Source organism: Myripristis murdjan, chromosome 22 (genome assembly GCF_902150065.1).
Source record: "Myripristis murdjan chromosome 22, fMyrMur1.1, whole genome shotgun sequence".
NCBI lineage: Eukaryota > Metazoa > Chordata > Actinopteri > Holocentriformes > Holocentridae > Myripristis > Myripristis murdjan.
In genome coordinates this window covers 13,085,281-13,108,298 of record NC_044001.1, presented here as the reverse complement: position 1 = coordinate 13,108,298, position 23,018 = coordinate 13,085,281, and the positions used below count along the sequence as shown (strand labels likewise).

Sequence of the window (23,018 nt, the reverse complement as noted above, 5' to 3'; positions counted from 1 at the left end):
TCCTGCCATGTTGATGGAACACAAACAGGCCAGGGCAAAGGTTGGTGGTGGTAATTGTTTGTTGGGTGTGTACTTGGCGAGCTGAGTTTACCTTCCATACACCACTGGCTAATTAAGTCCTGCTAACTAAAGGCAGGGCTGATTACTGCATGACAACCAGCCCTACACTTCCTTACATATCATTAGCATCCTCTCAGGGCAAGGGAACATGTGAATGCTCCCCCCATTTGTGTCTGACTTTGGCCAGGGATAAGTGTGTGTCTTGTAATGCAGAAATGACTTCAACAACTTTCTTAGCCAATTAAGGATTCTGTAATTTCAGTAATTTTTGGAGTGAATTATTTCTGTAGATCAGATGACTGCTTTTTTTTTTTTTTCTTTTAAAGGCAAGTATTTCCTTGGATGGTGCTGCCAGCCACGGTTGGGGCTTTAATAAACATGTTATAGTGTATGTGCAAATGTTTAGGACTGGAAGACGTCTGGATTCCTCACACACTAAACAGACAGCAGTCTGTGATAAGCACAGGCTTCCATTGTTATTAATTTGTTATTTCTCTTCCCTTGGGTTCCAGGCTGGATTATCGTGTTGAACACACAGTCCAAATTCCATTGTAAACATTTGCAATTAATCTCCTCACCAGCTCACCCTCCGTCAAATGGCTGTTTTACATAAAGCTGATCAAATTAAGTTGTTTGCGACAGCCAAACTCTGTTGTCACTCTGTTTGGAAGTGTTACAACATTCATTTACTGATAGCAAGATGTGCATTTCTTTGTTACAATTGCCAGCCATCATCAGCACGAATGTTTTTTTTCCTTCTCTTGCCTGTCCCATGGTTAGTTGACATGCTCAGTTGGAGCTTTGAACCTACCAGATTGGGGGTGCACAACAGCAAACAGTATATGTGATTTGTATTAGAGTAATCCTTTAATTGCTTCATGGCAAAATGTCTATGCCATATTAAGTAATTCAATACAGCCAGTTAATGGAAAGGCAGAGAGACATCATGTTTTGCATAAAACCTTTAAAGTGACTGCCTCGCAACATGGTCTGCCTGTCTCATTTTGATCACATTCACATATTCACATCCAGAGGTAATCCGCTATCTATTTTGGTGCCACCACTAAAGATGATCTGTCTCTCTGAGAAGGCTATTGCATGTTGCTATACAAAACCATTGTTACAATCACATCATTTTCATGAAAATATAATTTTTTATTGAACTGCAGACATCATATTACAGTATAGAATACAATATATATTCACTGTTTGAAACAAACAGTAAGTACAGTACAGTTTAACGCAAATCCAACAAACTCAGAAATCCACTGTAATTAATATGCTAGACATGCACATGTCTGTTTGCCATTTGACTTTTAGAAAACTGAGCAAATGAAGAAAATTTAGAAAATTACTGTATTGAAATGTTACAAGGCGCACACAAGATTCAAGCACACAATTTCTAATAATTTTTCTATACAACAAGATTGATGATCGATATTTTTTTGGCATGGATAAAGTCAGAGCTTAGAAGTGCATAAATAAAAGTAATTACAATTTTGTATCGCAGTCATCAATTAAACATGTTGCAGCCAGATGCTAAGTGTTTATTGTACATGGTACGTTATTACGTATTTTGACACTTCCATACAAATGACATAATGAAGGGTTAAAGAAAAGTGGAATGGATATAACACAATGATGTAATGCATATGGAATGAAATTTATGATAAAAAAAATGGCAATAGAAATCTGAGATAGACATTTGCAGGCCCCTTGTGAAGGGACGTTGAGACGACATGAAGACATCAGGAGCCGTAATTGCTAATACTTGTTCTAGTAGCTTCGCCAAGCAGCCATTTCTTCTGGGTATAAATGACAGAAATAAAGAATCTGTGGGTGGAGAATCTAAAAAAAAAAAAGCTGACCTGCATCTGCATAGCAAACCCTGTCACGTCAAAATGAAAGTTTTGACAATATTCAAAGAGGACATGATGGAACGCAGTAAACCATGAATGCTGTTTGAAGATGTGCGATGCTCTCCTGGGAGAAGGCTGTCTTAGTGGTACACCTTTTCATACTAGCATCATTCAGAGGGACTTAAATTGGCCTGAATGTTTTGGAATCATCCGCTTTTCAAATGTATGTGTAAGTGATGCATAATGAGCTCCAATTAAAGTGTTGTTTTCTTTGTTTTCATTTAACATACATACGGTAGCTTGGCTTCTCCTCTATGAAGGAAGTGAGGTACTATCCATTGTGGAGCAGGTTTACTCCTATTGATTTGTATATTTATAATACACACACATGCATGTATTTATATACAGAGGTATATGTATATTTATATCTCAAATTCCACTATAGGGAGATACCCACATTTGCAGAATTTTAGAAGAATGTCCAAGGACAAGACAATACCATGTTTGATCAAGGCCTTAAACAAAACTAGAACAGAAAAGGCTGACAATGGAGTCTGTGAGGGGGATGGCTTCTTGACACCATTTAACTGCTGGCACATAAACCGCCCATTGTCAAGGCCAACAGGCGGCCATCGGCTGCACTGATCACCATGTGAAACAAGCTTAGAGCAAAGGTCCAGGCGAGCTCTCTCAGCAGTGGAACTTCTCCCATCTGAGCAGCACTTGGGGTGCCAGGGGTCACAACCACAGGCAACCTGCTCTTAAAGCTGAGGTCAGTAGGGCTGACTCAGGTTTACTCTCCAACAAAAGTGAGGACGCGGAGAGGGAGACGTAGAGGTCAGATGGATTACTAAAGAGTGCTCCCCCTGTTTGTTGTGTTTCAGTTTCTAATCCCATGGGAAGTGAAAATGGCCAGTGTTGCCTCCTATACACAAGAGAAGCTAGCAAACTTTTCCTAGAACTGAGTTAGAGGTGATTTATTTTGGAATCCAACCTCTAACCTTGCTTATAGGTGCTCCATGCCCTACCTAGTGAGCTACAAATTTCAGCAGATTATGCACCACCTGCCAGGATGATGTTGTGCTAAACTTATGTGCATGTCTGGATACAATGGCTAAATATTTAAGAATTTAAAAAAATGTAATAAATGTTTCCTCTGTGCGTTCATAGAAAGCTGACCCAAGAGTTTCATTTGAAATAGGCTAAGCGAATGAATGTACTGATTTTCCTGGCTTGCAAAATCTTTGTAGCTTGGAGGTAAAGATCTCAATCTGCACTGGAAGTGCAAGAAGAGAGGAGGCCAAGAAGACAATGGATATAGGCCAGGGGACAGGGATCTCATATTTAGCTCGTGATTGCACTCAGGGTAGACAATAAGTAAGATTCATTAGGTCATTTTTTACTTACGTCTGCCAAGATCTGGAATGAAATGTTAAATGTTTCATGGGCTAAGAAAAGGGCAGAATTTGTCTTTGTGTTTGCCATCAGAGAGAGAGGGAGCGAGAGAGAGAGTGAGTGAGAGAGAGAGAGAGACAGAGAGAGAAAGAGAGAGAAATAAAACAAGCAAAATAAGGAGGGATGGGTAGAGACAGAATAAAAGGAGAACATGGTGGGTAGCAAGAGAGAGTGTCTGGGAAAGAGGGAAATAAGAAGGGAGGCAAAAAAAAACAAGGGAAAGAGTGAGGAGGGGGTGAGTAAGTGGGTGAGGCAGACAGAGGGAGTGAGGAGAGGAGGGAGCATGGCTGGGTGTTTTGGGCCGTCTGATGGATGAGGGTGTAGTGGGGGTTGGTGGGGGTAGTGAGGTTGGTGGGGGCGGTGTCTTCTGAATGATGATGGCCTAATATCATCATCCCCCTGTCAGGCCTAATAGGCTTTCCTTGGTAGAAATCACTCACACAGAGCCGCCATAATGCCCAGGCCCCCTGACAGCATCATCCATCCACTCAAGCCAAGCGAACGTCTCCAAACTAATAAGGAAATATATGGTTCAAGGAGATCTGAAAAATTAAACAGGTAGCTTATGAACAATTTGTTTCACAGGGATGTTTATTATATTTATTGAATGTTGTAGTGTTGGAGGTGTCTCTCTCGTTGCAGGTTCATGTTTGAGGCATTGGCCCTAGAGCGTGATATGCTGACAGGGCAGGTCTGTAATGTATGGAATAAACAACCTCTCCTACACCTCCTCTACCTTTTGTCTCTCTCTCTCTCTCTCTCTCTCTCTCTCTCTCACTCACACACACACACACACACACACACACACATTCTCTCTCCTTGTGCTTCCTTTTTTTCCCTGTGTCAAGGCTGGCCTTGTCCTCCAGTGTTTCCTGGCTTTACTCTCTTGTCTCTCCTGCATGCCGGCAAGACAGAGCACTTTCTTCGTCTAGGTGAAGCTATGTTCTCCACTGCTGTTGAATTAGCAATATGCAAAAGCAGGGAGGGTCATTATCAGTTGGAATAAAAATACTTTCCTTGAATGCTTACTCCCCTGATCTCGTAGTCCGTTGCTCACATCTTTTAAAATATTCTAATTTTAGCCGCCGAGCTTTGGAGGAGTCACCCATTCCTGTTTTCCTCGCAGCAAGCCTATCTACAGTACACCTGTCATTGCTTTCCCTCATGCAATGGCTGATCACAGGACACTTTAAACATGGTTACTCTCCTCTTATCTCTCCCCGTACCCTACCGATCCTGCTATCTCCAATCTCCGCTTTAATCATGTGACACCTCCTCAGCAACCCCCCCTCCCCCTCCCTCATCCACAAGAGAAAACTGCCGCCATCAATAACGGCGAGAAGTTTTTCAAAGTCTGCTCTTAAAAGCCCCTGTCCCATCAAAATAGTCAGATTTCATTATCGATTGTGCGCTATGAAAAAGAGGCGCTCTCAAACATTAGGCAATCATTGTTTTGGCTGTGCTTTGAGGAGCTATACATGCATCCCTCCTATGGTGGTGATACATTTATATCGCAAGTCCTGCTGTCTTTCTTATGCATATAAACTAATTACTTGAATACTCCTCACTCTTTCTGACAGTCAATATTTGAAGTTGGGGGCGGTGGTGATAGAATGGCCTCAATGCACCTTCACAAACATAAACATAATATATTCTATGTGTCATAGTTTGCATATAAGGATATTTTGCATTTCTACACCTAACTCAAAGACAGTGACGGTTCAGTGATATGTTACTGTTTGAATGCTCACAAACAAGCTGGTTATTGTTTTTTCTCCCATTTTTAAGAATGTAACTCCTCACATTTTGTCTTTTTGGGGCAGTTTAAAACGACTGTTATTGATAGTACTACAAACATACGCCAATAAATTGAAGAAGCGCTTACTATTTCTATTTCTGGCTCATTTGGCTTAACATCTCATTCAAATTGCTCCGGCTGACTTCAGCTACATCTCTATTGTCGTCAGCTTGTATGCATACATACATTCACCTGCACCCATGTTACATTTTCGCTGTGCATGGGGGCAGAGAGTCCCCGTTCCAAATGCCTCTTTCCAGCGGTAGGTTGATCCTGCAGCAGCATAGTGGGTGTGTGAATAAAAGGGGGCCTGGTGAGGTGCGTTGTGGGGCCATTGTGGTCTTCACGCTCGCTGGTTTTCTTTGTGCCATGAAAGCCTGGCGATACAGTAACAGCCAGAGGCAGAAAGGAGCTGTCTGTCGTCGAGACGGCTGGTAACACTTGTTTCACCCGCCCTTCCAGGGGGCTGCGGAGAATAGAGGAGAGGCAGCTGGTAGGCTGAACAGGAAATGCAATGGTAACAGTGTCAACAGCTGCCCCCATGGCCACACAAGCCAAACGGCTGGCAACAACAGGCCATATGAAAAGCTACATGTTTGGATAGCTGGGGGGATTTGGTTCATACTGTATCTCTGTGTAATGCTGCAGTGCCAAATGAGTGCCTTTGTGTGTTTTCTCATAGAGCTTTATATTCCAAGCCTAGTCATTACACAGGTGATGACAACATGGACGCCAATGAATGTTGAGTAAACAAGAGAAAAACAACAGCTGAAGGGGAGCAGTGCTGGGCTCAAGTTAGGGGGAATTTTGCGTTGTGACCTTATATTCAGAAGATTATGAGTTCAGTCCATTGTTTACTTACACAAACTTGCATCTAAAACGGTTTCATTTTCAGTTTTTCATTCCATAGTTTGCTATATTTTATAATACACAGAATTCTAGGGGACTTGCAGCGAATTTTACGAATGCATATTTGCCTAATGCATGGCACACTCTCGGTGGAGCGAAGATAACATTCCACATTACCCATGGTGGTTACAGTGACCTCAAACTCAGGTCAAGATGCCCCCTTCAGGAGTCAATAAATCACGATGTCACCTCTCCTGCCCAATCCCCGCTTGCTATCACTAACTTTGAGTGTCCTTAGCATTCTTTCACTTCCCCTGCTCCTTGCTTGACCCCCCGTCCAAACAAACCGCCTGTCAGCGCCACAGCGACAGGTACGACAGCTCCAGCTCAACGTGAGGAGTGATCTCCCCCAAAAAGTAACACTCTCCCTGTCCTGCCCATTACGTCTCCAACACTCTGTCTCCTTCTCCTCTATCTCTCAGAAATAACTCAAGTCTTACTTTTGATGTCGTTCCTTTTTTCTTTTTCTTTCTAAATCATAGTTGAGCTGTGGAAATATGTAATTATCACATGTCCACTGAGTTATTTGAAGATGGAATTTGTTTTTACTCTATATCCAAATTCCATGTGAGGGTTTTCAAATATGGAACATGGGGGATAGCAGTATAAATTTCAGTCTACAATATCAGAGTCTTTATGTAAGTCTTAGTTACATCCAATTTGCCAGGAGCTTTAATTCACCCTTAAGGGATCATTGTTGGACATACATCTTTGAATCTGGTGGTATTATCTACCATTTGCTAACTTTAATACCTTGCTGGGATTGCTATGCATTAGAGCTTACTCTATCTCTGACTTGAAGACTTGAAGTTCCTTTTATGTACAATTCATTACTTTAATATGAAAGACTCATTGGGGTCATCTTGGAATGAATGCAGCCATCAGTTTACATTCTTAGTCATCATTAGATGAATAAATATCAATGAGATTACCTCATAAGCCTTGGGAAGTTCCCCCCACCAGCCCACCACGACCAAGTCTTCTCAGACATGGAAGAAAGTATTAAAGGGCTATTTCAGTTAGCGTGTAAAATCCCAGCTGTGAAATAGCCTCCATTTTGAGCCAGGGTGAATTATCCAAGGTCTTTTTTATGTTGCGAGAGACCAAGACACTTTCATTTGGAGCGAAACATGGTACTGATAATAGGAAAGAGGAAGGCCTACAGACAGAGGAATCTGCTTTCAATGACCTTAAATACCTTATCTGCACCTTTGAAGCCAGGGTGGGGTGATTGGCAGGTCAATTTGTGATAGTATCGGCCGATGTACTTGGCACTCTTAATGCTCTTTGCTACAGATAAGTCTGCTTAATATGAAAACTGTCATAATTCATCCGCCTTTTCAGCAATATACATTTTCTCGAGGAATCATCAATCCAGTCACCTGTCAGAGAGGACATGTCAGGATTCCCATTCCGCCATCCGCCGTTCCGTGATTTCACTTTATGGAGATTATCCCACACTATAAAGCAGTTAGGATTATTCCTCTGGTTTGTTGAATCAAAGTTAGTTTTTCCCTCCCTGAACACTGCATGTACCAGAGATAGGGAGAGTGAGATGCCTGACTCACACTGTGGATGTTTCCAGTGTGTCCGCTCTTTGTCCAGTCCCCTGTCAAACCCGTCACAGTTCCATCCCCTCTCAGTCGGTAGTTTCCTGTGCAAATTAACAGACTCAGTGGTGAACTGGATTCCAATTTGGAAGCAAAGGAGAGTGTGCAAATTAGCCATGTTTTTTAATTAAGCCCCGTGCACAGTGCAAGGCAGAGGGCCATTGTTCCGGATGGGGCAGGTGCAAATTTATTCTCTGGGGAAGCTCTGCAATGTCCGTCCTCCAGCCGAGTCCCATCCTCGGCCTAATCAGCCCCCAGCTTGAAAACTTTCCCTGTTTTGGCACCCTCTTGCTGGGAGACACTGCTGTGAGTGGTCAGAAATTATTCATTATTTGAGGGCCTCATTTGTAACATTTCCATTAAAAGTTGCCACCATGCAGACAGGCTTAACATTTGATTTTTGATAATTATAGTCACTGGACGGATGTGTCGGACAGTCTTTTCAAGCCAATTACCCTTCTGTCTTCCTCTCTCTCTTTCTCTGTGGTGGTCCCTCAGATGAGGCAACTGTTTAGGAGTGTCCTCTGCTGTTGTAATTTCTGTTTGTTCTCCCAGGAACTCTCCTCCTATGGGACTGCAGATTGCACATACAATATGCCAGTAATGTAAAACAAATAGGATACTTTGCATTTTTAAGGATGTTTATCGTTAATTCGTGTTTGTTAGAACATGTATGGTCTTCATCCATCATCCATAGCTATGTACTGTAGAAACAAACAAACAGGCTAAGGGATGGGGAGATAACTAAAATTGGCTTGTGATACGATTTCAGATGAACAATTTCGGGTCTCCAGATGAGCCGCGCACTTCAGACAAGAAGTATGTTTGAGCTAAAAATGAGCGATGAAATCCAACATCAAATTCTGGAGAGGGTGGAGCCAGCAATATGAATAGTCAAATTCTCTTTTGGGTGACAAGGACAATTGCGTCCTCTCTTTGGGTTCCACATATTCCTCTGTGGGGGCTTGAATCATACAGAGACTAGCCACAGATAATGAGCTGTCTTTAATCATGTGAGACAGTACTTTGAGCTGCTTTGCATCGTATTTGCAAGGGGGGGAGAAGGAGGGGGGCTAATTACTGTACTACAGAAAAATCACAGAGTTTTCTGTCCATCGGAACTGATGCTGAGTCCTAACCAACCTTGACAGGAAGTGACAACAAAGACTGTCTAAGTTCTGAATCTTACACAGAAAAACAAAGACAAGTAAAAGACAACAAAACTGAAAACATTCATGATTTGACGATTTAGATTAATGAGTACCCATCCATTTCAGAGTGAAGGCAGAGATTTCATATTAGTTTTTTTCTTCAGTGAGAATATAGATAAGATTTGTATATATATTGATAAGACACGCTGCATACTGTTGACAGCACATACTGTATTTTTTTTTTTTTACTGATGTTTTAAAAATGCAATCCTTGACAGCTTTGTGAGAACATTTCCAATGCATATCAATGATACCCCCTTTTCTACTGACAGAATAAAGATGAAACACATTGCACATCAAAATAGAAATGCATCAGAATGTGAGCTACAGTTGACTTTGATTCAAATCAGGTTCTGACCGAAATTGACAGTGCAGCATTCTTTTTGTCAAAAGATGCTGAAGCATAGTAAAGAAGCGCTGAAGAAATCTCTGGATTGGTGACATAAATACAAAACAAACTACATACACACGGTATTCTCTCAGCGTCTTACACACTAATTGCCTTTGACGCCTTTTAGATGTAAATAAACAAAACATTACGTCATAATTGTGCAGACTGTAACGCTGGCCAGTTTAAGGAAACCCAAAGTACCATCGTGCCGCACTGATACACACATTTCCAGTAAAATAATGTTGATGGAAGAAAATAATCCACCTTGCTCACTCACCATCCTCTACATTCCATTAAACTAAAATGGCTGCCAGAGATAAGTCTTCGAATCCCTCCACTATTTCATCCTTGTCCACATCCACAAGCAGCAAGAAAAAAAAAGATATGTCCCATAACCCTGTGTGATCATTTGCATCTAAAACGATATTCGACATTTGTTATTCCATCAATCAATACCATCTCTCCCATTCTCTGTGTGCATAATCTCAGACCTTGCATGCAAAATGCTTAACAATAACATGTATGTTATACAAGGAGCCATATATCATCCCTGGACGCATTTACATCCTGTTAACAATTTCTCAGGGCAGATTAGAGGGCGCTGAGACAGCAGCCCAGATCCCATGAGAGGCGGGCTTTGGGAGCTGATAAGGCCAGCCATAGGAAGGCAGGATTAATACATATGACCAGGACACATGGAGGCCCTCTGATTATTCCAGCAGAAAAACGGCCCCTATCCCATCGGCCCCTGCGTGATTAAATACAGCCTGAGTGCGGACAGGGAAGGCTAAGGGATGGGGAGATAACTGATTTTATTTATGCAAGCCGGTTAGCCTGGCAGATCACGTCTGAGGATTGTTCACGCTACAGGGGTGAGGGATCGCACCAGGGGAGCTCACCTCTGATCACACAGAGGGCTGCTTTATCTGCCACCTTTCCTTCCTCGCTCCGTATAGCCTAGCATAGAATATAGAACAGGCATTACCAAACTGTTTCATGTCAAGGACCCCCAAATAGATATAAATTAGACCACAGACTGCTAATTGATAAGATCTTGCCCTGAGGAATCCCACTGAAGAAGATTTTGTTGTTAGATATGCATTGGAATCAATTAATTATTAATTTTGTCCTGAAGATTGCTGGGTTCTGTAACAGTGAGGACAATGAAACCTACAGTCAAATTTATACATTCTCTGTTTTTTTTCTGTAGTAAATAGTAAATGAAATAACAGAGAAATTGAACTCTTTCACTTAGCTGGCGACTGCCCAGGAACCCCTTCAAGGACCCCTAGAGGTCCCTGGGCCCCACTTTGGGAACTGCCAGTGGAAATCTGCCTTTTAAAGTTCTCTCTCTCTCTCTCTCTCTCTCTCTCTCTCTCTCTCTCTCTCTCTCTCTCTCTCTCTCTCTCTCTCTCCCCCCAACTTCTTCACTTTTTTCTTGAGGTATGTCAAGTCAAGTACTTCGCTCCATTTTTCACTTTATTTACTGTTTGAATTCTACAAACACCCATTATTAACATCCAGCAACACTGATAATAAATGTGATAAATAAAATTCAAGATGAAAACACAAGGATGCCACATCCCATCTGCATCTTTATTTTAGGCCTCTGTGTGTAAATCTATCCTCCCCCTAGATTAGGGAGTCCAGCCATTGAGTCTACACCCTTGACCAGAACTTCAGCAACTTTTAGCAGTAATTGCGGTACACATTAGATGCAGCACAAAAGACTTTGTGGGAGCAAGGATTACCTAATTAACTTCTTCAAAAACATGTACTCATTATAGATTGAATTCCTTTTGGTAGTTAGAGGGTGCTTAATTAATTAATTGTGTTAATGACCCATTAATGGCAGTGCACAAGGAATTCTAATGAGCCACCTTAATTAAATATTATCTCACTGCTTAATCAATGCGTTTAATTATTCACATGATATTTTCTGTGGAATCAATTTGGCCTTGGGTCGCAGGAGGAAAATGCTGATTGTGTGCTCCCTTACTGATTCATCACTGAATTGGTCATTTAGTTCAAAATCCTCTTTTAATCATGGTGAATGCAAGCCATTTGGCTCTGATCCATACCTTTCCATGTGAGAGAGTAATTCTGATCATTTTGATATCAATTTCAATTGACCCTGGGTCACATTTTACATCTGTTTGAAAGACATGTTTTAATTAGAGATATGAGGTGTTGCAATTACATTGCCATGGTTTCACTGTATTCCTACCCATTAAGGAATGATAAATGGTAGGATTCCATATATTTCCGTATATTAATGGGCAATCTACCTGTAATTTTCTCATTGTACAGCTTGCAATGTTATGTGCCTAATATATTACTATTTTGTATTCTCCCAGACCTTAGCAGAGAGTGACTTGCTGCCATAAAATTTATATGCTCCTTCATAGACATGCCTAGGACAAATTACATGTGCTCGATCAGACATCTGCATACATTTGCACAACAACATGTGTAATTTTTTTTAGAGGAAACACATCTGTGGAAGAGAATGCACTGCCTCTAAAATTGGACTCCTAACCATGTCATCGCCATGTCATTTAGAAGTTTGTCAAATTTTCTTTCTCTCTTTTTATTTGTCCACATTTCAGTGAGGCCGTGAACCCTTGCTCTTCCTCTGTGCCCCCCTCCTCCCACGATACTCGAGAGCAAACTGGAAGGCCTCAGTCATCATCCTCGTTTTAGCTCAAATTTGGTGGGATCAAAGGTGGCCAGCTGGGCGGGGGCGGGGAGCAGATGGTTGCATGCTCAGGGGGACCAGGCAAAGGCCCTTCAGGTTTTAACACCTCCTCTCCCCTGGGTGCCCGGGTGGGGGGGATCCGGCTCGGGGAACCTACCTGAGCTCAGTGGCACGACCAGCAGGCTTCCACTGCACCACCCCCTGCTTCGCTCACATATGGCGCCAGCCATGGGGGCCTTGAGCTCAGGCTCTGACCTGAGGAAAATAAACTGTGGAGGGGCAGGGGACGCCTCACTTATTAGGATTAGTGCACAAGGAATGATTCATTCATTACCAAATGGAAGATGAACTCTGAGTTCAGGAGGTTGTGATTCAAACCTTGAGGTGTATTATTCAACATGTTTTGTGGTTGGCAAATTAATATATTGCCCTAAAAGACAATATTTAAAAATTGTGTGTTATATATTGGAATTAGAAAAGGAAAACAATCACATTATTCCTATACCAGGAGTTGTGCTTCTTTACCTCCAGTAACCTCCTGTTCTGGGGTCTTCATGGGCCAGGCAATGACTGGGTACAGAGACTGCAGGTGCTGGGGCAGATTAATCCCTTGCCAAATCAGCTCCGCCTCAGCAATCTCAAAGTTCCAGGAAAGGAGCCTGCTGGGAACTTGAAGTGGTACTTGTGGTCTGGGATTATGACTTTCAGACTTGTTGGCCTTGAGAACACAAATGTAGCCTCTTGAATTGAATTTGCAGAGGGAATAACTTCTGTGGAGGGGTTTTGGATTCATCCACCGACTAATGTTTTTTGGGGATAACTATTTTTCCATAAATCCATCTTAAGTAGTCACATTCTCCCTGTGGCTAATAGGATCATGATGGGAATAATCTTTACAAATCTGACAGAAAAAAAAGAATGTCCTGGCCTTCAACTTCTTCCTCTCGGTAAATGAACAGTTTCAAGAGTCTTTCCTGTGGGAGAAGGGAAAAAAGACTTTGACTGGCAATGAGACAGAAAAGTAAGAGAAAAAACAACATCATTTTCTCAGGAAATGGTTTGGCTCACAGTATACACAGCGCATATGGGTTACTATTACTGAAACTATGGGATATATGTCCTTATTTTAGGTGCGAACATTATACATATCATCATTAGCATAACACCGTATTGCAATTATTCTTTAAAGTGTATGAATGTTGCAAGAGAGATAATATGACAAACACAATTGCAAACATTCAAATGATAACTGCTTTTGAAAATTGTGAATACACATAAGTTGTGGCACATTGTCTCAGATTGATAGAAAACTGGTCTAAAAAACAATACAAGTGACCTATACCTGTCCAGTGAGGATTATTTTGCAAATAGAACTGGCATCCTTTTCATAGTGGATTGGGATTCAAATTGAAATGGTGTATGATCAGATGTCTAGACAAGACATTTGCTCCCCATTCTCATATTGTCACTCACACCCAGGTCTACATAGCCCCACTCAAGCCTTGGACACACAAAATACAACCAAGCAAACCGCTTATTGTCATATCAAAGTCTGACAGGGCTTGCATGAAGACCTGCTCTTTATTTACCCACCTGCTCAAACACAGGCGCGCGTTTAATTTTTCAGCCTTCACAATATCAAGCAACAAACACAATACAAGGAGAGGAGTCAGTGATTGATTACTGATGTTTATGATTTTTCCTATGCATGTGTGGCCTCTTAAATTAAGAGTGCTGGCTTTGTTATAACATTTCTTAAATGACTTATTAAAAATGGTAGACATTGTTACAGAGCAATTTAAGAGTGTTACTGACGGAGAGTAAATGTTAACCAGAAATCCCACAAAATTCAACCTTCTAGACTCAGGAATCACCATTTTTAATCACTTTTGTCCAACTGCAAAGACAATGAAGATAGAGGAGGCTTTGTTTTTACTGTGACCCACAACTTAACAAACAGCCTCCTGCCTGCTGGGCCTATTGCATCGTGGGACAAAGGTGCCATCCAGGGCTGATCTATCTTGCAGGATCACAATGAAAGCAAGGAGTTGATTTAGCTGGCATGTGTGTTTTCTCTCTGTCTTGTCTGTTTCCCTTTGTTTGTGTGTGCTTGTGCGTGTGCAGGCATCCATGTGTGTTTGTGTGCTTGCATGCGTATGCGCCTATGTGTGTATATATGTGTGAGTGACCCATTGTGGCCAGACACCTGCCCACAGGCCCCTTGTCTGACTGATGAATCAGTGTCTTCAAGGTGTCTTTGAAGGAGTCTATTGTGTGCCTTTGTTCTACGGGCTTAAGCATCCTGTCCTGTGTCTCCCTCTGCACACTAAAGAGAAAATAAATCCACTGCTGACACAAGTACAATGAATAGCCCAGGCCACTATTCCATCAACCACCCCTTCCAACTTAGAACAGGAGACGAAAAGGATAATGGATGTTGGATCAGAAAAGAGAAATAAAAAAAAAACAACAACAAAAAACTGAATTCGGAACCCGATAATAGATCTCCATCTTTTTGCCATCAATCCATCTATGAAGGAATGAATTAAATAGGAAAAACACCCCAAAAAAGTTCTGCGTGTTTTATTATATATATATTTTTTTCTTTATTCACTTCATTTGATTTCTTTCTTATTTGTTATGTCACACCTGCTATCATTCATGTGCTGCATGGTCTGTCAGGGCAGATTAGAAACAGGGGCTTGTGCCTCGACAGCCATCGTACAGTATCAATATTGTGACGGCTGAGGAGCCGCCCGTCCTCACATCTCCTCAGAGTGCAAAGACAATTGAAAAGAGGAAGCGTCACAAACCTGACACCCGAGTCACTTCAAGGAATCCCTTTCAAGAAGAAATAAAACCTCACCTGACAAAGCAAAGCTAGCTCAGGACAAGAGTAAATAGCATCAAACAGCAAGGGTGTTTCCACTTTTAACAAAAGGGAAATGCACCCGCTCGAATCAATTAAGAGTCTGGAAGTAAAATTGCTCATGTTATGGAATTGTTATTTTGCTAAAGAAACTATGATTAAGTTGCACGGGGTTTTGTTGTCAAAGAGGTTTGTCATAAAGAGAAAAAAGGACAAATGCATGGTGTCAATAGGGTGTAGAGCGAAGACCTGCTCAGTGGAACATTTGGGCAGTCGCAATGGCAGAACTCACAAAAAAAATCCTTGTCCATTCTTTCATTAGAAAAAAAAATTAAGTGCTCTTTAGCCTCAAGTCTTATTGGTGCATTTTTTTTAATCGCTGCAACATGCTTTAGCCACTATAATAAAGGGTTTTCTTTTTCTAATAAGAGGGCTGTCTTGGATTTTTTTGTATGATGTGTGCCATTGAAATTTTTCATAGTTTGACCAAATGCAATCATTTCCTCCTCTAATACAGTGCTATATTCATTAACCCCAATTACTCTTGCAGGACGCATAATTTTTTTTTTTCTTGGAATAAATGTTCTCATAACTCCAGCTGCTCTGCTCATCAGCTAGTTTAATCTGGGAAGCTTAGACTGGGATGTAAGCCAAATGAAAAAAATTCAACATGAGGTTAATTACCTTGAATGAATGCATTCTTTGAGCAGTGTTAATTTGTCCATATTCTGTTTTTTGTTTTAGTTGCCCTCGACCAAAATGGTTTGCAGTTTTCCTGTTTTTCAGATGTGTGTGTACATCCTTTGTGGTGAACATTAACATTAGCAGCAACATTAGCATTCCCTCAATGCTTTCTTTGTAGCAGATGAGTACAGTGTGTGACCCGGTGATTTCTGGGAGTTACGTTGACTGTGCTCATAACACACAGCCAAGGAGCACTGCCATTGACTTGGCTGCGCTTTTGGAGCTCTCGAGATGTGACCATCCTGATTTAAAGTGAATTCACATTTAATTTGCATCTAATTTGGACCCACTGTTTCCCCCTGCTTGCCATGACCCACAGTCTCCAGAGCCCGGTGATGACTGGAGCAGAATAAGAGGTGTGCAAGCCCAGGGGGCATCGTTTGTGCATCCCGCTTAAGATCTCTTTATGAAGCGCAAAACATCCAGAAAACAATATGACAGACGAAGAAACAAGAAGAGAGAGAATGTGAGTGAGAAAATGCAAAGAAAAAAAAGCCTTGGGTGATTACAAGATCAGCATGCCTTGGTACAATTACCATCACTTTGAATTTGAAATGGCCATTTAAAGGGCAGTAGAGCATCCTGGAAAATTAAACTGGAGCCTAATTAGCACACTCCAACCTGACAACGGAGCAGCTTTCAGCCTGGCTGAGCAAAGCAGTCAAGCAAGAGGAAGTGACTGACTGAAGGGCTGAAGGACCAAGGAGGCCCTGCCGCTCCTACTCCTGAACCCATCACATACCCAACTGTGAGACACACTCGTGCACATATATGCACATGTACATTCACATGCACACACACACAGCAGAAGCAGGCTCACGGATACTCCCTTTCTTCCAGGCACGTCCATCATCATAGTCATGCGCACAAATGATCAACTTTGCTCATCCACAGTGTATCTGAACGTGTCATTTTCGAATACTTTCATCCCTTTGCGGTGAATACATGACACGGTTTTGCTGTTATTAGTTAACATCTGCATTATTTCACAGCCAACAACACCTTCAACGAGCTTGTTTTTTTCCCACAGAATGGTGGCGCTCAAGCATGTCTTATATCCCTCTCCGCCTGCCAGCAGTGGTTGGGTCAGGCCCGTGACCTTCTGACCCCTCACCGTTAAATTAACTCTGCCCCCAGTTGGGTGTTGTGCCAAATGTCAGGAACGGTCTCTAATCCTGTCTCACTGTCTGGCTAGCCACTCAGCACCAGACTGCTTTTCCTGTCCAGACCAATCTACCTACATACCAACCTCAGCTCAACTCCACTACAGGCTCACTCTCACCGAGACGGACCACCAACTTACTCTACCTGAGTACTTGTGTGTTCAACAGGGATTTATTTTTTTTTATTGCGGCAACAAAATGATGCAGTAGAGAGTTTTAGTTTTGAGCGGAAACTTTTAACCGTCAAAGTGGTAGAAAAGTGGAACTGCAAAATCCTGCCGCAGGGATGGAAAAGTGCTGAGGGGAGGTGAAACAAGACACTGTCAAGACAGCTCTGTGTGTGTGTGTGTTTCACCTATGCCTTTCCTGAGCCCTGGGGTCTTTAGCGAGGTCTGGCCAAAGAGAAGGAGAGCCCCATGGCAATATCTGTCATAAAGCACAACAGGTCGACTATAACTTCACCGAAAACTTTGAAGAGTGCAACTAAGTTTGATTGTCAGTTGATACCAGGAAAGAGTTAGAGAACCAATGTGAAATTACTTAGAATCGTATGAAGTTGATAAGTTTCGGGAGGAATTTTGTTGGTTCATTGCACGGTTGAATGTCATGTAAGTTGCTGCGATGCTGTACGTTTTGTTTTATTGATTGTGGCTCGAGCAGGGGATGATTTCTCCAGGAGAGATCAATGCAAACCTGCTCCAGAGACCTTTGCGACCTCGCCATACCACAGTCATGGAGCGCTGGCATTGTCTGAAGGAACAGCTAATTTGATTTGAGTCAAATGTGGGGCTCAATCACTGCCTATTAGCTTAGATTTAATTAACCCAAATCACGTTATTGTGTTTGATGACAAAGAGGTTTCAGTGTGGGAACCTCATTGTCAGATCATTGTTCTGTTGCCTCATTCAGCTCAGTCAAAGGTTGACAAAGAAAGAACAGCTGCCAATAAGGGCTATAGAGGGAGACGAAGGGCTTACATTATTGTTAATGGAGGGCGGGTGCTGGATACCTGGAAGGAGAGACTGCACATTGACCATCGGCGGAAAATGTTATTCAGCAGAGCATGGTTGTATGGCAGCATGCTTCTTAAATGAGCATTGATCTGAAAAATAAGACAAGTAATATACTGGGATCATGATAGTCTATACGTGGGCAGCATTTCAAGGAAAAGGAAATTGGCATGGCATTGGAATTGATTGTAGCAGGCATAGGGACTGGTCATTGTGTGAGTCAATATGGCTAACGTGGATTTCAAAAAGAAACAAAAATACGACTGGTTTTAATTGTTGGCTGAATTGCTGCCCTTTATTGCCTCAGAATATTTTCAAAATATTGTAGCCTTTTCACATTTATTTTAAACTTTTGCAGTCTCCTGATTTCACCTTCGCTAACGACACTGTATAATATATTTTAGCCAGTTTCACCTTGTCTTGCTGTGTTGTCATAGAAGGCTCCTGTTTCAGTTGAAATTAATAGAAAAAGCCAAACACATAAAGAATGAAAAGTGCAAATCAATCACCTTCAAACAAAGTGACATAAATACCATTAAATTCCATAAGATCTTATTTTACCTCAGTCCGCTCCTAATGCTCTGCTCTCATCTGGAGTGACATGATATTTTTTTCGTCTGACACACGCTATAATTGACAAAGCCTGGCTGCACTTTGCCAAAGTGTATTGAGCTGCTGTCTGGTTGAAGAATACAAATTCATCCAGAATCTGAGGTGCTCAACAAAACTCCTGCCAATTATCTGAAGCCCTGTAAATGATAACTCTGTGGCCACTCAAGCATAAAACAAGGAGATGAAGATGAGTCTTACTCTCCCCCATCATTTCATCCCATTTAATTGACAAGCTCTCACTTGCTGTTAAATTTAGAAGATTACAAATATGAGCTGAATCTCGAGCACCCAATCCACCCGCTCTAATCACATGCAGAACCAGTCGCAAATTAATCTACATATTTTAATAAGACGCCAGTAACAGAGAAGGTGTGTGCAGACATTTAACGGATTATCATCCGCCGTCCCCTGAGTTCAGAAATTGAATAAATATCTTTCATATAAATACATGGGAACCTCGGCAGATAGCGAGGAGCTTTTCTCCATCCAAGTTACGTTTATTCCCAGCGCTTTCCTCCTCGCTTGTTCTCTCGCAGATGAGCATGTGAACCAGGCTTTCAGAGGCTTTTACTTCACTTGTGGTCTGTAGTCTTATTCTTGGGGTGATTAACTATCCAAGCACTTATTGAACAGAGAAGATGTAATTTCCTAGGCCGGCTAACAGTTCCTGGGTTTCTTACTTCCAGTGTAATCTTTGCGAGCACAGGAGTGAAATTCCCAACATGATGGTTTTATCAAGAATTAAACCTGCTTTGGAGATGAGGAATCCTTTGAGCGCAAAAAAATGCCCTTGTGTAAAACACCACTACAACTTGCAGTTTAAAAAGTTAATAGGGAGCCTCAAAGCGTATTGGGGTTGACTCATGCACATGCTGAGCCAACCGTACGAGGAAGCAGCCTGATCATGTTAAATCCATGGATCTCCTTTTTTTATTCTTCCAAACTTCCTCTTTAGGCAAAACTACAACATATTAGTTTTAACAAACCGAGGCACAGTATTTTTTCACAGGAATATGAATATATGCTCCATTGCTTCAGTCTGCTAATGTCCACAAATACAGTTCCTCAAGAGCTTTTTGCTGTTGATACTGCAGCAGCCACACTGTCATTACGTGGCATTGTAGCTTGAATCCCTGTTGTGTACAAATACACAAACATGTGTTCAAGAGCCCGACAAACCCAACCCTGAACCCAAAGCTGAACCTGTCATTCACCTACTTAAACACACCTATTTTTCTTGAGAAACAGCGATATTACGAGCTTCCTCGTTCATTCAAAATGAAGCAGTGGTGGCGGTCCCTAAGTGGCAGTACAAAGAGTTATAAATTGTTTTTTTTTCACCTTTTCACAATGCCAGGAGGAATATAGCCCCATTACACTCTTGAGGGTCACTTTTAGTGTCTGAAGGTAGTGCTTACACAGACTTTACAACGTGTATCATTATAGCTCGCCATATAAGGAAGTGGCAGGGATGAGAAAGGGAAAGAAAGAGGAGGTCACCAGAGCTGTCAGTTTCAGAGGGAGAGGACCAAAGATCGGCACTCAATTATCACCACTTAAGTGAAGCAAATTTTCCTCCTTTGATTCATCCGCTTTTTGAACCAGTAGCATATGGTAGTACTGTCTCTGTGTTTTTGGCATTTAAGTTCCCTTGAAAGATAATTCTCAGCTGAACATCCTCATGAGGATCACAAATGTTTCTCCTGACCAAATACATATTTAAACTTCTGGGATCCTCAATCAGTGATAGACATATCACAGTACCAAGACAAAACAGTGATAAACCACCGCTACGACAGTGATTTGTCATTTAGAAGTGATTTGTCTGGTGCTGTCCCATCTCCTGGCTGAGTAAGACATCACATGTCAGCGGTGATTGACAGTTCCCAGTTCTGTCAGTTAGCTGCGGGGGAGCTGCAGGGAAAGATAAGGACATCTATCTGTGTAGTCCCTAATGGCAGGCTGGGGTCACGTGAAGGTCCCCTCCAACCATGATGATATCTGTATCTAGTAGGGCCTGGGTTTACTCCTTCTACAACACCTGTCCTCAGCTGACCTCTCAACTCCACCTGACCCCTACTACTAATCATCTCCCTCAGTCTGCACGCTGAGTTATCATTAAATGACTGGGAAGAGATTTGCTCAGACATAATTCAAAGAGACAAAACTCAACCAAATTCATATTTCGATCCTTTGTTTGCCATTAAACGTGAGGGGCAGATTGCTTTTGATGACCTCCCTCACTGTCAGGGTGTGCTTTAATCTGAGGAGAGGAAAAGACAGAGAGCCCCCAGCCCTTATTTCTAGGTGGCACAAACATCATCTTGAGGTGCAGCAGAAATACAACTGGAGAGCATCACTGGATATGTTATTAGTTAAAAAAAAAAAAAAAAAAATTCAAGATATGGCCAAGTAACACCCAAGCTGAAAATAGTGTTAACACTGAGAGCTAAAATCTATGTTTTGGATGAGTACAAGTTGAGAAAAACATCTTTGCTTCAGGTCTTGCCGGTCTGGTTGCCACAGCAACAGTGTCATGGATTGGGGAGAAGTGGAGGAAACCGGCATAGCTATGCTGTCTGTGAGGCAAAATCGCAAGAGGAGAGCAATTGCATGACAGTGAGTGCTCCCTTTTGCAGACCAAAAGGTGGGGCAGTTATTTACCACTGAGTGGTTCATCTTTTAAAGCATAGACAATCTTTGTTTTAAGTCATTGATGTGTAGCTGAACAAGATAAAACTCTCGGCAGACATGTCTCTACCAGACTGCACAATACTTTAAGTTTGTTAGCAGATTTAAGTCCCATTTACTTTTATCTCTCCAAATCTTCTTATTTGGGTTTATACAAAAGCAAATGGTGAATACGGCATAGCGGAGGGAAGTGGAGTGGGAGGGGAGATCCCCGCACCACTTAACCTTAAAGCACCTTGCATTTAAACCGTCCAACATATGCAGTCTGGCCCTCAGATCTATGTCAGTTTTTTTAAAGGTGGTTAACTGAATAGCTCTGTTGTAATGTCATTAGCCTGGCATTACCAGGTTGACTTACAGTAAAGAGGTTTGGGTGCCCTGGTGGAATATGCTATCCAGATGGAGCCATCTGAGGTTAAATGACTTTACCAAAGCAACAAAAGACGGATGGATTTAGAAAGAAACAGGACAAACACTTAAACAGGAACACATTTTAATTACGGTGCATTTTCCACCTTGCAGCTGTTGCTACAAAACAAGGAAAAACTCATTCCTATTCACTGGTTGACAGAGAGAGTGAGTGCATGTGCGTGTGGCATGTGTGAGTCAATTCTGTCATGATCTTAATGGTGATGATAAGGCCCACTGAGGTCAGCTGGGGCACTACATGAGCTGATTTACCCTGTTCCTGGGTAAAGTATAGGATCTGGATAACATAATAATCTGAATTTTGGACACAATTAACACTGATGCTGCATAAATATGACTGAAAGAAATATGATTGAAAGAAACTGATAAGGTAAAATCGGCAAGTTCAAAACCATGAAAGACTTTGTGAAAGAAGAGAGGGAAAAAATAGCAAAGGGAAATGACAGAAAAGAGTGGAACAACAGGGCATTTAAAGGAGAAGAGAGACAGAGAGAGTAAGGGGAGGGGGGGTTTAAAGGCTAAGAGAGAAAGGCTTGGTTATTATCTCAATCATCGAGCGGAATAATGGGACAACAAAAAGCCTGAGTGTGCCCAAGCCAGGCTGCCTGCCTGCCTGCCAGCCAGTCGGGTCTGATGTGGTTAAAAAGAGTTTGGCTAATCGACTAAGCTCTTGCCGTCCCCACCTCAGTGACCCAGAACAGCCATCTTCCTCTCCCCGCGAGACCCCCACAGAGCAAACACTGCAGGGACATTAAACACTCATACACATTTTTAATCATTATCCTAAATGGCAAGGACTGTTCTTTTCTCCTTCCATAAGGTTTGAGCCATTGAATAAACTCAAATGATAATCCATCAATTTATTTCTACTTAGGTTGTTGAATAATGGTGCAATATCAGTCCTGGAAGGAACATCAGGGACTACAGATAAGTTCCTGAAAAATTGACATCATTTATTTTAGTCAAGAGCTAAATTTTCCTTTTAAACCTTGGAAAAAAGATCCTAAATACATGCTGTCAGCTTTAGTTTTGCACAATAATGTCCGTTATTTTCCCGTTGCCCCCTCCCCAGACGCCCCCTCCTGCACCACCACCGCCGCAAGCTTCTAACCACTCACACATGGCTGTAGGGCAGCGATGTGGGCAGTACACCAGGCCCATTGTTACTGTAAATACACCAGGGCCACCATTTCCCCAGAGGAATATCATTTGAATTGTGGCTCTATCTTAACCACCTGTAACATGTGAACTAAGTTTGATCCCATGAACATTTCCTGCCCCGGAGGACAACATAAGCCTCCGAGGGTAAAACCCCTGCGTGTGGGTTTCCTTTAATTACAATAACATTTGTAGGTAATTATGTACGAAGTAGACCATTTTAACAGCACAGGTTGCCTGACCCTCTACGCCATAAATTTTCTAAGGAAAAGTGACAAGTTGAAGTGGTGAATGAGGACAAATAGAGTTTGGTTTATGATGGATATTACGAGAAAAAAAAAAAATGTAGTC

General features: G+C 41.9%; 1 protein-coding gene across 4 annotated transcripts in view; it reads left to right on the top strand.

Annotated features, from left to right (window-relative positions):
• Positions 1-23,018, top strand: part of meis2a (Meis homeobox 2a) — a 181,466-nt gene that overhangs the window by 41,077 nt on the left and 117,371 nt on the right. The gene's annotated exons all lie outside the window — the stretch shown is intronic.